This window comes from Procambarus clarkii, chromosome 21 (genome assembly GCF_040958095.1).
Source record: "Procambarus clarkii isolate CNS0578487 chromosome 21, FALCON_Pclarkii_2.0, whole genome shotgun sequence".
Taxonomy (NCBI): Eukaryota; Metazoa; Arthropoda; class Malacostraca; order Decapoda; family Cambaridae; genus Procambarus; species Procambarus clarkii.
In genome coordinates this window covers 32,609,506-32,621,802 of record NC_091170.1, presented here as the reverse complement: position 1 = coordinate 32,621,802, position 12,297 = coordinate 32,609,506, and the positions used below count along the sequence as shown (strand labels likewise).

The following is a 12,297-nucleotide window of genomic DNA, read 5'->3' as shown; positions in this document are numbered from 1 at the left end:
TGGTGCTAAAAATCCCCAGTATTAGCTACCAATCCGACCTCGTAATAAAGCATCGAATTTTGACGCACATTCTAAGGCCAAAAAACGTCGTACTAGAAAATGGCAGCGGCTCGTGAAATTGAAATTACTGTCCCGTTTTCTGTTTTGGGCCCTCTGGTAGGTTAGGATAAGGGGAACTATAATACGACTGTTTCTTGACGTTACCTTAGGAGGACGGACAGCCACAACTGGGAACTACAAGAAACTCTATGGTATTATGTCATCAGGTTTAACATACAATTTAATTCAACCCATTCTTTATAAACTGGCAGCACCTATACAAATTATTTTGTCAAACGTACCAAATTGAACTGTTGGGCTTCAGAAAGTTCACGTTTTGTATTACTCAATTAGCCCAAATGACATTTATAAAAATCGGAATTGTAATTAAAGAATCTACATAATGATTCATATTGTACATATTGGAACTTTCGATCAAAATGTTGCTATAAGTACTATCGTTTTATGTGGAAAGTTGCCTTAATTATACTTGTAAGCGGCCAAACTGTAACAGGAATCAACACGTGTATGACCTGGTTGTGATTATAGAAGCATAACCGTGACCCTAGTTAAGACAACAGGCCACTAAGGGTGTCAGTGTTGCCTACAGTAAGAATGCACCTGAAGACATGACCATCTTACCCAAAATAAAGATATCTAAATATGGCTCTTGAGTTTATGGAATTGAGGAAATTGTGAGCCATATTTTCCTTGCTCTCCCTCTCTCTCTCCCTCTCACACTGTCTCTCTCACTCTCACTCTCACTCTCACTCTCTCTCTCTCTCTCTGATGGTTTACAGCGGCCCACCTGCCCACTTCAGTAATCAACAAGGAACCTCCAACACCTCTGTACACCGTAACGTTAAACAGAACAATTTTTAATACGTAAAGAATTTCTGGATGATTAAATTGGTTAAATTACAATTTAATGTTGTAATTTACAACAATTTCATTGTTGTAATTAATAACTAACATTTAAAATTACAGACTAAAATCTGTCCAATTACAAGTACACACAACTTACAGGAGCCATCATATCTACCTTAAGCCAACTTTATTGAGTATAACTGACTTTATAAATTAGTTAATGCATTACAAATTTATTAAACCAAATGATAGTCCCTCGAGTCCTAATGAGAAGAAAACACTGAAGTTAGCATGGCTATATCGCACAAGGATGAGACACGAGGACAAGGTCCTGGGATATGGGGACAAGGAACTGGTATATGAGGACAAGGAGCTGGAATATGAGGACAAGGAACTGGGATATGAAGACAAGGAACTGATATATGAGGACAAGGAGCTGGAATATGAGGACAAAGATGTTCTCCAAACCTTCACAAGGGTGGGGGGGGGGGGGGGGGTGCAACACTACCCACTTTCAATAGAAAACGTCTTGACATGAACAAGCAAAACTGTCTCAAAGTTCCAAGCAATGAAGGACAGGCGTTTACAAGTTCAAAAATAAAGTTGAATAAAAATAAACAAATCAGAGCCCCCAAAAATAAAATTATCCACACCAGACATTCCTAAAAACTAACTTAAAACATAATGAACAACACCATTAATTAATAACAACATTAATAACCAAAAAAAGGAGTAAAAACATAACCATAACATTGATAACAATTAAAACAATAACAGTATCGAATAATTAAATAAAATTATTGAAGATTTTTCTTTGCAACTTAAAACACCACTGAATACTGAGTGAGAACAAACGATCTTTTACACAGTTGGGCTGACAGCCGATCACCACCCGGGACTATCACCGCTCAGGCTACAACAGTTTACCAACACGGTATACATCCATCACTGATCCACCGGTTTACTAACGTGGTATATGTGGGCCATTGGTTTACCAAAGGCACTACGGGCTCACCATAGCCCGTGCTACTTGGAACTTTTTGTTCCAGGTAGCGAATCTTTAGCAACAACAACAACATTGTTTTACCAACATAGTATACATGGATCTCTGGTTTACCATACTCCCTACACGGTATATGATGACTGAAAATTCTGAGGTACCTTATAAAGATGAGGTTAGATAAGGGATCAATAACAGTGCCAAGAGATAAGGGAACAATAACAGTGCCAAGAGATAAGGGGACAATAACAGTGCCAAGAGATAAGGGGACAATAACAGTGCCAAAAGATAAAGGATAAAAAAGAGTGCCATGATATAAGAGATCAGTAGCAATGCCAAGAGTTAAGAGCTCAGTAACAGCATTAAGAGATCAATAACAGTGCCAAGCTAAGAGATTATTGAGAACCAAGAGCTAAGAGATCAATACAAGTGGCAAGAGGAAACTCGTGACCCAGCTGGTCAATAATCGGGATGTTACACATTAAAAGAATACCTCAGTGCTTGTAGCCACTAACAAGAACGTATAAAGATGGAAACAGGCGAACAGGGAAGCCTATCAGTGGGTCAGACACACACACACAGACACGTTCAATTAGCAAGAAGAGTTCAACGGACCTTCCCAACAATAAGCTCAAGTTTATATATATTTAATATTCACTGAAATAATCGACAGGTTGTTGTTGTTATAGATTCAGCTACTCGGAACAAGTTCCAAGTAACACGGGCTATGGTGAGCCCGTAGCTTACCTGGCACAGGAGCGGTGCAAGTAGCACGGGTTATGGTGAGCCCGTAGTGGACTTACCTGGCACAGGAGCGGTGCTCAATCGACAGCTATAACGGCCACAGAAGACTGGACATCAGCGAGGCCCTACACATCAAACATTCTACCCACTTCAAGACCCCGAGCCAACACAGAGACAGTAGCGGCAAGAACATAAGCTGTGTTGTTCATGCATGTAATAGCCTATTAATATCCATTCACCCACTTATTCATCTCAATCACGATCTGTACCACCTCACCCCAAGACAACATAAGCTTTTACAAATGCATGGTAAATTTGTCTTTGAGAATGTAAGGAGTGTCTTGCGAAACGCATTCCTAGGCGTCAGATTATAATAATATATATATAAAGGTATGTAAGGGGAACTGAGCTTCAGCTCCTGGGCTCCACATGTTTAAATTCAACGGAGAGGAATAGTTGGCTGGGTGGTGCCAGGGTTGTGTGGGGGTGTTAGTCATGGTGTTATTTATACACTAAAGTGCTCAAGCAATCATTGATTTCATTTTTCTTCATGGTTATCCGTCACGTGGCCGGGGTGGGTGATGGCCGGAGTTGGGAGGGTGGACAGGGGCATGTGTCCGGAGGGTGGACAGGAGCATGTGTCCGGAGGGTGGACAGGAGCATGTGTCCGGAGGGTGGACAGGAGCATGTGTCCGGAGGGTGGACAGGGGCATGTGTCCGGAGGGTGGACAGGGGCATGTGTCCGGAGAGTGGAGGAGACGGGGTGTCGGGTGTGTGTCCATTGCAGGTGTGGGAGTGTGAACGTGGGAGGGTGTAGGAGTGTGAGCGTGGGTGTGAGCGTAGGAGAGCGTGGGAGTGTGTGGGAGTGTGATCGTGGGTGTGGGAGAGTGAGCGTAGGAGTGAGTGTGTGGGAGAGTGAGCGTGGGAGGGGGTTACGAGTCCCATGGATGACGAAGGTGTTGGCACCTCAGCGCGCCATTAGGCAGGCAGATAACACTGATTACCGGCCAGCAAGGACATACCTGCTATTACAGACGCTGATATACCCCCCTGATATACCCTCCCCACGGGGAGCATACCTCCAGTCTTGGTAATGCTGAGTGGGTAAAGATCCCGATATACCCCCTGGTGAGGGGTAACCCCTGATATACCCCCTGGTGAGGGGTAATACTAATATACGTCCAACCACTTGGGTTGGACGGTAGAGAGACGGTCTTGCTTCATGCAGGTCGGCGTTCAATCCCCCGACCGTCCAAGTAGTTGGGCACCATTCCTTCCCCCGTCCCATCCCAAACCGTTATCCTGACCTCTTCCCAGTGTTATATAATCGTGGTGGCTTGGCGCTTTCTCCTGATAGTTACCTTGCCTCAAAGAAAATGGGATGCCTGAACTGACATTTCCAAGTGAAACTAAGGCATATGATAATCAAAATTCCAATTAAATCAGTTAAGATATTACGTTTTAAAAATCACGTTATATACAAGTGTTCATCTTTATCCATCTCCACCCACGCCTTGTGATCCACAATCACACGACACCTAACTACCTCCTGCCTCATTACCTCTCCCACGCCTGCTTAATTATCACCCGCCACGCTTGTCACTCCCACACCTGCCTCACTACCACTCACATACCTGCCTCACTACCGCTCACACTCCTGCCTCACTACCGCTCACACACCTGCCTCACTACCGCTCACACACCTGCCTCACTACCGCTCACATACCTGCCTCACTACCGCTCACACACCTTACTACAACTTCCACTTTCTCATCCAAGTGTTACACTTAAGAGGCGAGACTGAGTGGAGAACGACAAACTAAGTGGTAGGTGATAGCAAGTGGGTGAACCTCATCCCCTCTTTCTCCCTCCCTCCCTCCCTCCACCCCAACTCCACCTGGACCACCTGGACCATAGTGCACACAGCAACTGGGAGACGCCAGTACAAGATGTGTTGTTACACAGAGATAACATGAGGTAACCGGCGGTGCTCGGGTCTCTGTATTTGTCTGTCTCCATTTCCCATCACACAACGTTGTGTAACGAACAGCTCAAAATCTGGTGAAAATAATTATGGAAAACCAAACCCATATTCCAGACTTCATGAGCGTCGTTGGTTGTCGCAATAGGGGCCAATCCAGCCTAAAGAGGGGCTAGTGGGGTCTTCCCCGTCCACCCTATGACACTTCGAATACAATCTCCAATCACCATGGAGATCAAGTGCCTGGCTTACAACTTAGGACAGACAGGCATACGTGCAGATAATCACTAATATATAGATGATTCTATACTACTGTCAGGCGACACATAAAAAGGGAGTACAATTGCTTAAAAAAGATAAAAACAACAATCTAACTTATCTAGACCTAATCAACCGTATCCTAGGGCTATGCGGACATATAGTAAGCCATATATAGTTCATATACCTACTATGACAGTCTTGGGATATGCTTAGCCATAGAAAGGTTCATTTCTTTGAATCGCTTAAAACTGTTAACAGAATGTGAGCTAACATCTATGTGCAAGAGTACACATCTTGTATTAACGCTCCTCAGTTGTTACCATGGACCATTGTTGTGGAGGCTGGTGGGAGAACATTGATAGTGGGGAGCAGGGAGGTGTAGAGGTAGGTGAGGGCGGTGTTGGGGTGTGAGGGAGGAGGTGAGGGCGGTGTTGGGGTGTGAGGGAGGAGGTGAGGGCGTAGGGGCTGAGTGACAGGAGTGAAGAGCATGATAAGCGGAGTGAGTGGGTCATGGTGTGGCGGAGGAGAAAGGGGGAGCCAGGCAGGGTACGAGGCAGTCTCCACACACAGTTTCGTGTAGCAGAGCTGGGCAGCGAGACCTCAACTGGGGCACAGGTAAGCAGTCCACCTAGGACCTAGCAGCTGGTCCTAGCAGATAGGACCTAGCAGTTAGGCCCTAGTCGCAACTTCTGCTATTGCAGATGATTTTTCAGGTCAATTATTTTCGGATAATATTTTGGTTCTGATCATGTCCATTGTGAGGTGTAGAGGTATGGAGCATGCAGTCCGTCTTCAGCCGCATATGCCGCCTGTTTGATCCGATATTTCCTAAATGGTGGCGTTTTCTGTTGTGGGTTCTCTGGTAGGTTAGGAGAGGACACATTACATGGCATTATCAGTCGCGTACTCTACCACTAGACCACCGGAACTTGTTAAAGTCATACGACCGGATTTTTACTGAAATCACAGGCAGTCTGGAGGCCGCTACTGAAGCCAGTCCACGTGTTGACGTCTGACCCACAAGATCCACTACTGGTCTACGGGCTCACCATAGCCCGTGCTACTTGGAACTTTTTGTTTCAGGTAGCGAATCTTAAACAACAACAACACTACTGGTACAGTACGTGACAGTGCCAGGGTCGCAGGTTCGAGCCCACCAACAGTCCCAGTGGACTTTCCCAATAATAATAATAATAATAATAATAATAATAATAATAACACAATAATAAACTATGACCCAAATAATCAACACAAAGTTAATTTATATTTGCCTTCCATTACACAATTAAAGTGAGGTACTAATGACTCAATACGGACTCCTTCTGACCATAAAATAGTTCCCATAATAATATCAGTAATATTAATATTATACAAGTCTTAACTAAGCTACTCTCTGACCGCAAATAACTTCCAATAAATAAATTGCTTCTGTTCTTCCCTGTTTATTCTCGCCGAGTCCAATGTCATATTTAAGGCTCGTCTTCAATTGTCAGATTTCTCGATTTTTTACTTAAATTTGTATAAATGGTGGAATCAATCCCTGAGTGACCTAACCTAACAACTGGTTGGCTGGTGGCCAATTATTTCCCAGCTCAAACTGCCCTCGTTGACGGGAACTGCCTCCTCATTGGACTCTACTGAAGTGTCCTATTCAACTTGTAACCATTCAATAAAGGTTGTGTCTGTGTGTCTATTTATTCGTTTGCCTTTTTCGGGGTAGAAGGTAAACACAGTAGTCGCTTCTGTATATATTTATTGACTGAGATAGCAAGGTATATATCTGCCTAGCCGAGGTCCTTCTACTCTGAGTCTGTGAGGATAACTGAGGCTGCTGCTGGGAGCATGCTTGATGCTCCTCTGTCTGGCATGACGTCAGAGGCCTACTCGCCTGTGATTGGTTACATTTCAACTGACAGAATTTGAGTATAACATATTTACTATTTGTGATTGCAGAATCGACCCCGCCTTTCTAACCAATCTATTTTTCCTCTATTATATCTACTACATATAGTTCTCTCTAACACACGTACACACACACATACATCGCCAGGAAGCAGCCCGTAGCAGCTGTCTAACTCCCAGGTATCTATTTAGTGCTAGATGAACAGCCGCACCAGAGTGAAAGAAACTCTGCCCATTTGTTTCCGCCTCCACCGGGATCGAATCCGGGGCCCTTAGGACTATGAATGGACAACTGTTCACTCAGTTGTCAGGCCCCGTGTGTGTGTGTCTGTGTGTGTGTGCATGTGTGCGTGCGTGTGTATCCAAGGACGCCCTCCCACACACTGTACACGGTCTAGACCGCTTTCCTAGAATTCTGAAACACTTCCCCGCTTCTCCCACGCACAAATTCCCTAACCCTTGAACGCATGACCCCACCAACTCCCACATTCCCCAAACAACCAACCCACCACATTCCCCACCCACCTAGGCCCACACCCTACCCCACCCACCTAGGCCCACACCCTACCCCACCCACCTAGGCCCACACCCTACCCCACCCACCTAGGCCCACACCCTACCCCACCCACCTAGGCCCACACCCCACCGCACCCACCTAGGCCCACACCCCACCCCACCCACCTAGGCCCACACCCCACCGCACCCACCTAGGCCCACACCCTACCCCACCCACCTAGGCCCACACCCTACCACCCGAGCCTACAAACAATCAGGCAGCAAGAGACCCCGCCCATGTCCTGCCTGGCATTTCATATATTTATAAGAACACATTGTAGAAGCTCATTGCGGTCTGACTTAGGTAATAGGTGTCTGAAGATTACACCATACTGCTCCAAAGAGTTACACATCAGTACGGTATATATAAGTTGTACTATCCTTCAGTTTTTACGACCACTTTGACATGGTCAAACTAAAAACAAGTTTAGGAATTCAATTTTTCCTAACACTTCCCTGGGTTCCTATGCCGCTCTTTGTTTACCTTTAAGGAAAGCATTTAATTTATCCCATAATTTAAACATGCGAGTCTCTCCTCGTCTGTGTCTTGTATAGACACTTGTTCAATAAAGTGTTTAACGTGGTTTAGTATTTGGAATGATGTGAGGGAGCAGCTTCCACCCGGGTGCGTTAGTGCTGCCGTCTCTCACTGTAAACATTGCCTCCTGGTCTACTATCATTTACCCTTCATATCTTCAATGTATTCTTTCCTCTAACGTTGTGAGGTCGAGTTCAATCGGCCTCTGGATGTATTTATCTAGCTTTAGTTTGTTCAGAAACTGCAGATTCAAATATTGGTCTTATGTAGGTTAAATGTAATATTCTGAGGGCCTTTTATAGGTACCTGAAGGTACTAGGACATATTGCAATTTCGTGCAAGGTGCAGAGGTTTTATTAATATGCTCCTCAGGCACGAGATATGTAGGTGTGTGTTTGTAGAAGCTGTCTCTTGTACAGGGGTCATCTGGGGGTCATGTTTGACCAGCTCTTAGCCTCATAACTTGGCATTTGTCCACATTGAACTCTAGAAGCAATCTTTCTAACACATGCTGGAGTGCATCCAGGCCTCCCTTAATATAAATTAAGTCTCCCGCAGATATCTTCGCTTCTAGTTCATCTTACCAGCTTTAGACAATCCGCAAATATCGATATATAAAGTAACGTTTCATCTATAAAGACATTTACGTATATCAGTAATATAATGGGCCCCATTATCGCTCCGTATAGCACCCCTCCTGCGACCTGTCACCACTCACAGTCCTCTCCCTCACCGTTACCCTCTGTTTCCTACCCGTGAAGTATTCCCAACCCAGCATTCTTCTAGTATCACCAGCTTTGTGCTTAGGTTTACACAGAAACCTTTCATACTGACAGTATTCAGGCCAGCGAGGGAATATGCAGCCACTCTTCTATCTACTGCTTCATCACTTATTTGATCATAGAACTTTAATAGATTCATTAGACATGATTTACCGTTCATGGTGGCCAAAGTTAAAGTACATTTTGACTGTGATCCACGACTCACCCTCCTGTTGAGTCTGTGTAGAATCTTACAAGGAATGTTGCCAGTGATACTGGTCTGTAGTTCACTGGCTTCAGTCTTCCTCTTGTATTGGCTTCAGTCTTCCTCTTGTATAAGTGGACTACATTACATCCCTTTCATATATCTGGCATTTAATGCGTTTGCAATGAAGAGTTGGAAATTATTGCAAGGGGATGGGGCAGTACCTGTGCTGCCTCTGTCAGAAGTATAGGTGAGAACTGGTCTGGTTCTGGAGCCCTCCGTCCTATCCAAGTCCTCCAGCGGTCTTCTTTCACTTGCTGCCACTTGTTTCACCCCGTGTCTCCCTGGTCAGGTTCTGTGCCTCTGGGGGCCCCCCTGGAACTTTGGATTGATTTACACATATTTCAGGACATTTTTTTAACTTTGCGCTGTGTGTGTGTGTGTGTGTGTGTGTGTGTGTGTGTGTGTGTGTGTGTGTGTGTCTCGTTACTGTAGTCACAGAAGCCTGGCGCTACGAGCCATTACCACCTCCCTCAGAGATTAACGTCTTCGGAGCTATGACTGGAAAGGTATTGACTCCGGTCATGATAGGTCAAAGGTCAAAGGCACAGCCACGTAAAATGTCTCGCTCTCCACACAAGTCCCACTCATACTATCCACTAGTGAGAGAACGCACAGCCCCACCACCCTCTGCCTCCAGAAGCGTGCATTTCTTGTTAAAAATGGAGATGTACTATCATCACCATCACCATCACCACCATCACTATCATCACCATCACCACCATCACTATCCTTACATCACCACCATCACTATCATCACCATCACTATCCTCACCATCACCATAATTCAGGTGGGCAGCTTTAATAATCGTAAAATTTATATATCGTGTGGAACAGTTACGAGAGGGGGGGAGTCATACTCTCTGATAGATACATGGCAGACACACACACACACACACACCCACAGTAACATCACTAAGATACATGAGAGACACATGCACCTCCCACATAACGAATCTTTACAAGACAAAATCATCGTTGGGGAAATCGAGGCTGATTCTCACTAATTATTATCTATCTAAACACAACCTCCCACACCTGGTCCCACGTGTTCAGAGATAGCATCGCATACCATAATAAACAAACACGCAAATGAATAATATAGAATTGTTTTCACTAAAGGTTAGTTTTAGAAAAGCCCCAAGTTGAGAGCAGTCTCTATACACCACCCTCTCCCTAACAGTCTTGTGAATCAAGTCCTAAAATGAATCTTTAGGACTTGTGACAAGTGTACGGCGAATATTTGTTTACTAATGATGAACAGTGTGTGTAACCTTGCACTAACTGGTAGAAGAATATCAGGAAATGCTGGGCGGAACCTGGCAGTGGGAAGAACACATGATCGCCAGAGAGACAACCGGGTTCTGTTGATGGAGCCTAAAAGAGGAAAGATAAAGTCGCAGGTTGGTATGAGTCAAAAGAAATGTGAACAAGATTGAGTTAAGCACCAAAAACGACCGAAGCTAATTTAGATTAGTTTCTATAGGAAGACGTATCGACGTCCTCCTCTGACTGAGCCTGTAGTGACGTCCTCCTCTGACTCAGCCTGTAGTGACGTCCTCCTCTGACTCAGCCTGTAGTGACGTCCTCCTCTGTAGTGACGTCTCCCTCTGACTCAGCCTGTAGTGACGTGTTCCTCTGACTGAGCCTGTAGTGACGTTCTCCTCTGACTCAGCCAGTAGTGACGTCCTCCTCTGACTGAGCCTGTAGTGACGTCCTCCCCTGACTCAGCCTGTAGTGACGTCCTCCTCTGACTCAGCCTGTAGTGACGTCCTCCTCTGACTCAGCCTGTAGTGACGTTCTCCTCTGACTCAGCCTGTAGTGACGTCCTCCTCTGACTCAGCCTGTAGTGACGTCCTCCTCTGACTCAGCCTGTAGTGACGCCCTCCTCTGACTCAGCCTGTAGTGACGCCCTCCTCTGACTCAGCCTGTAGTGACGTCCTCCTCTGACTCAGCCTGTAGTGACGCCCTCCTCTGACTCAGCCTGTAGTGACGCCCTCCTCTGACTCAGCCTGTAGTGACGTTCTCCTCTGACTCAGCCTGTAGTGACGTCCTCCTCTGACTCAGCCTGTAGTGACGTCCTCCTCTGACTCAGCCTGTAGTGACGTCCTCCTCTGACTCAGCCTGTAGTGACGTCCTCCTCTGACTCAGCCAGTAGTGACGTCCTCTTCTGACTCAGCCTGTAGTGACGTCCTCCTCTGACTCAGCCTGTAGTGACGTCCTCCTCTGTAGTGACGTCCTCCTCTGACTCAGCCTGTAGTGACGTCCTCCTCTGTAGTGACGCCCTCCTCTGACTCAGCCTGTAGTGACATCCTCCTCTGTAGTGACGTCCTCCTCTGACTGAACCTCTGAATTTTGCCATATATGTATGGTGTTACTAAGAGCCATAAGGCTAAGAATGCAACAAGACAATTGTCAGCTGTGTGTGGTGGGTCCTTTACACAGTTTAAGGCGCAGTACACACGTAGTCCCCCTTATCAGGTGCACTATCATCCTCGTATATCAAGGACAATGTTGATTTGTTGAGTAAATTAACTAATTTGGAAATGAATTACACTTTTAGAATGCCAGGCGTATTCCGGCCACTCTATTGGGTTCTGCTCTATTAGGTAATATCTGTCTAATTAATTAGACAGATATTAGATATAGATATATAATTATACTAATTATATCTAATATGTGTCTCTATTATATAAATGTCTCTTCACAGCATTCATCATAATGCTTAATGCTAAAGCTTTCAGGTCTTCGTGAATTAGTTAGGCCAGTAAGATTTTAAGCGGATATTAGTTAAGTATTCACTTTGGCTCTGCTAGTGAAATACGTACATATAACTGTCTACTATTGGTCTACTGCGGGCTGTCTGTGCAAGCATGTCAACACTATCATGCTTTGTGATGCAAATATGTGATAACATACAAAGAAATTTGTTTTAAATCTTCCTTGGGGTCAGGGGTTAGGGTAAGGGTATCAGGATTAGGGGAGTAAGGATCAGTATCAAGGGTTAGGGGCAAGAAAAGAGGCGGTCAGTATCAGCGTAGGTGGTGGTCAGTATTTGGGTAAGTGGTATTCAGTATCATGCGATGGACTTGTAGGTAATTCCACTAAAGTGGATTTCCATTGGACTTTTAAGTCATGTGGTTCTATTGGGCCACATGGCTTATCATTAGAGACAGGAACACACTTAGTCTGTCTGGTATTCTTTAACCAGAAGAGAGGCATCAAGAGGGGCACTAAACTGTCCTCCGGGTGCCGGGAGGAGTGACCTAGGGAGGGTGTAAGGGTGAAGTGCATACTTTAGGACACGTCAAGTGGGAGGAAGGGAAGGGCAACTATCAGGGGAAAGCGCCAAGGTGTTGGAGGATAGTGTAGAGCAGAATATAT

General features: G+C 45.2%; 1 protein-coding gene and 1 long non-coding RNA gene across 2 annotated transcripts in view; one reads left to right on the top strand and one right to left on the bottom strand.

Moving 5' to 3' along the window:
• LOC138367023 (uncharacterized) overlaps positions 1-12,297 on the bottom strand; it is a 102,949-nt gene that overhangs the window by 1,658 nt on the left and 88,994 nt on the right. The window lies entirely within an intron of this gene.
• LOC123760643 (uncharacterized) overlaps positions 5,385-12,297 on the top strand; it is a 40,989-nt gene continuing 34,076 nt past the window's right edge. Inside the window, exon 1 of the mRNA XM_045746391.2 lies at positions 5,385-5,507. The gene's annotated coding sequence lies outside the window, so the exon portion shown is untranslated. The remainder of the gene's footprint in view (positions 5,508-12,297) is intronic.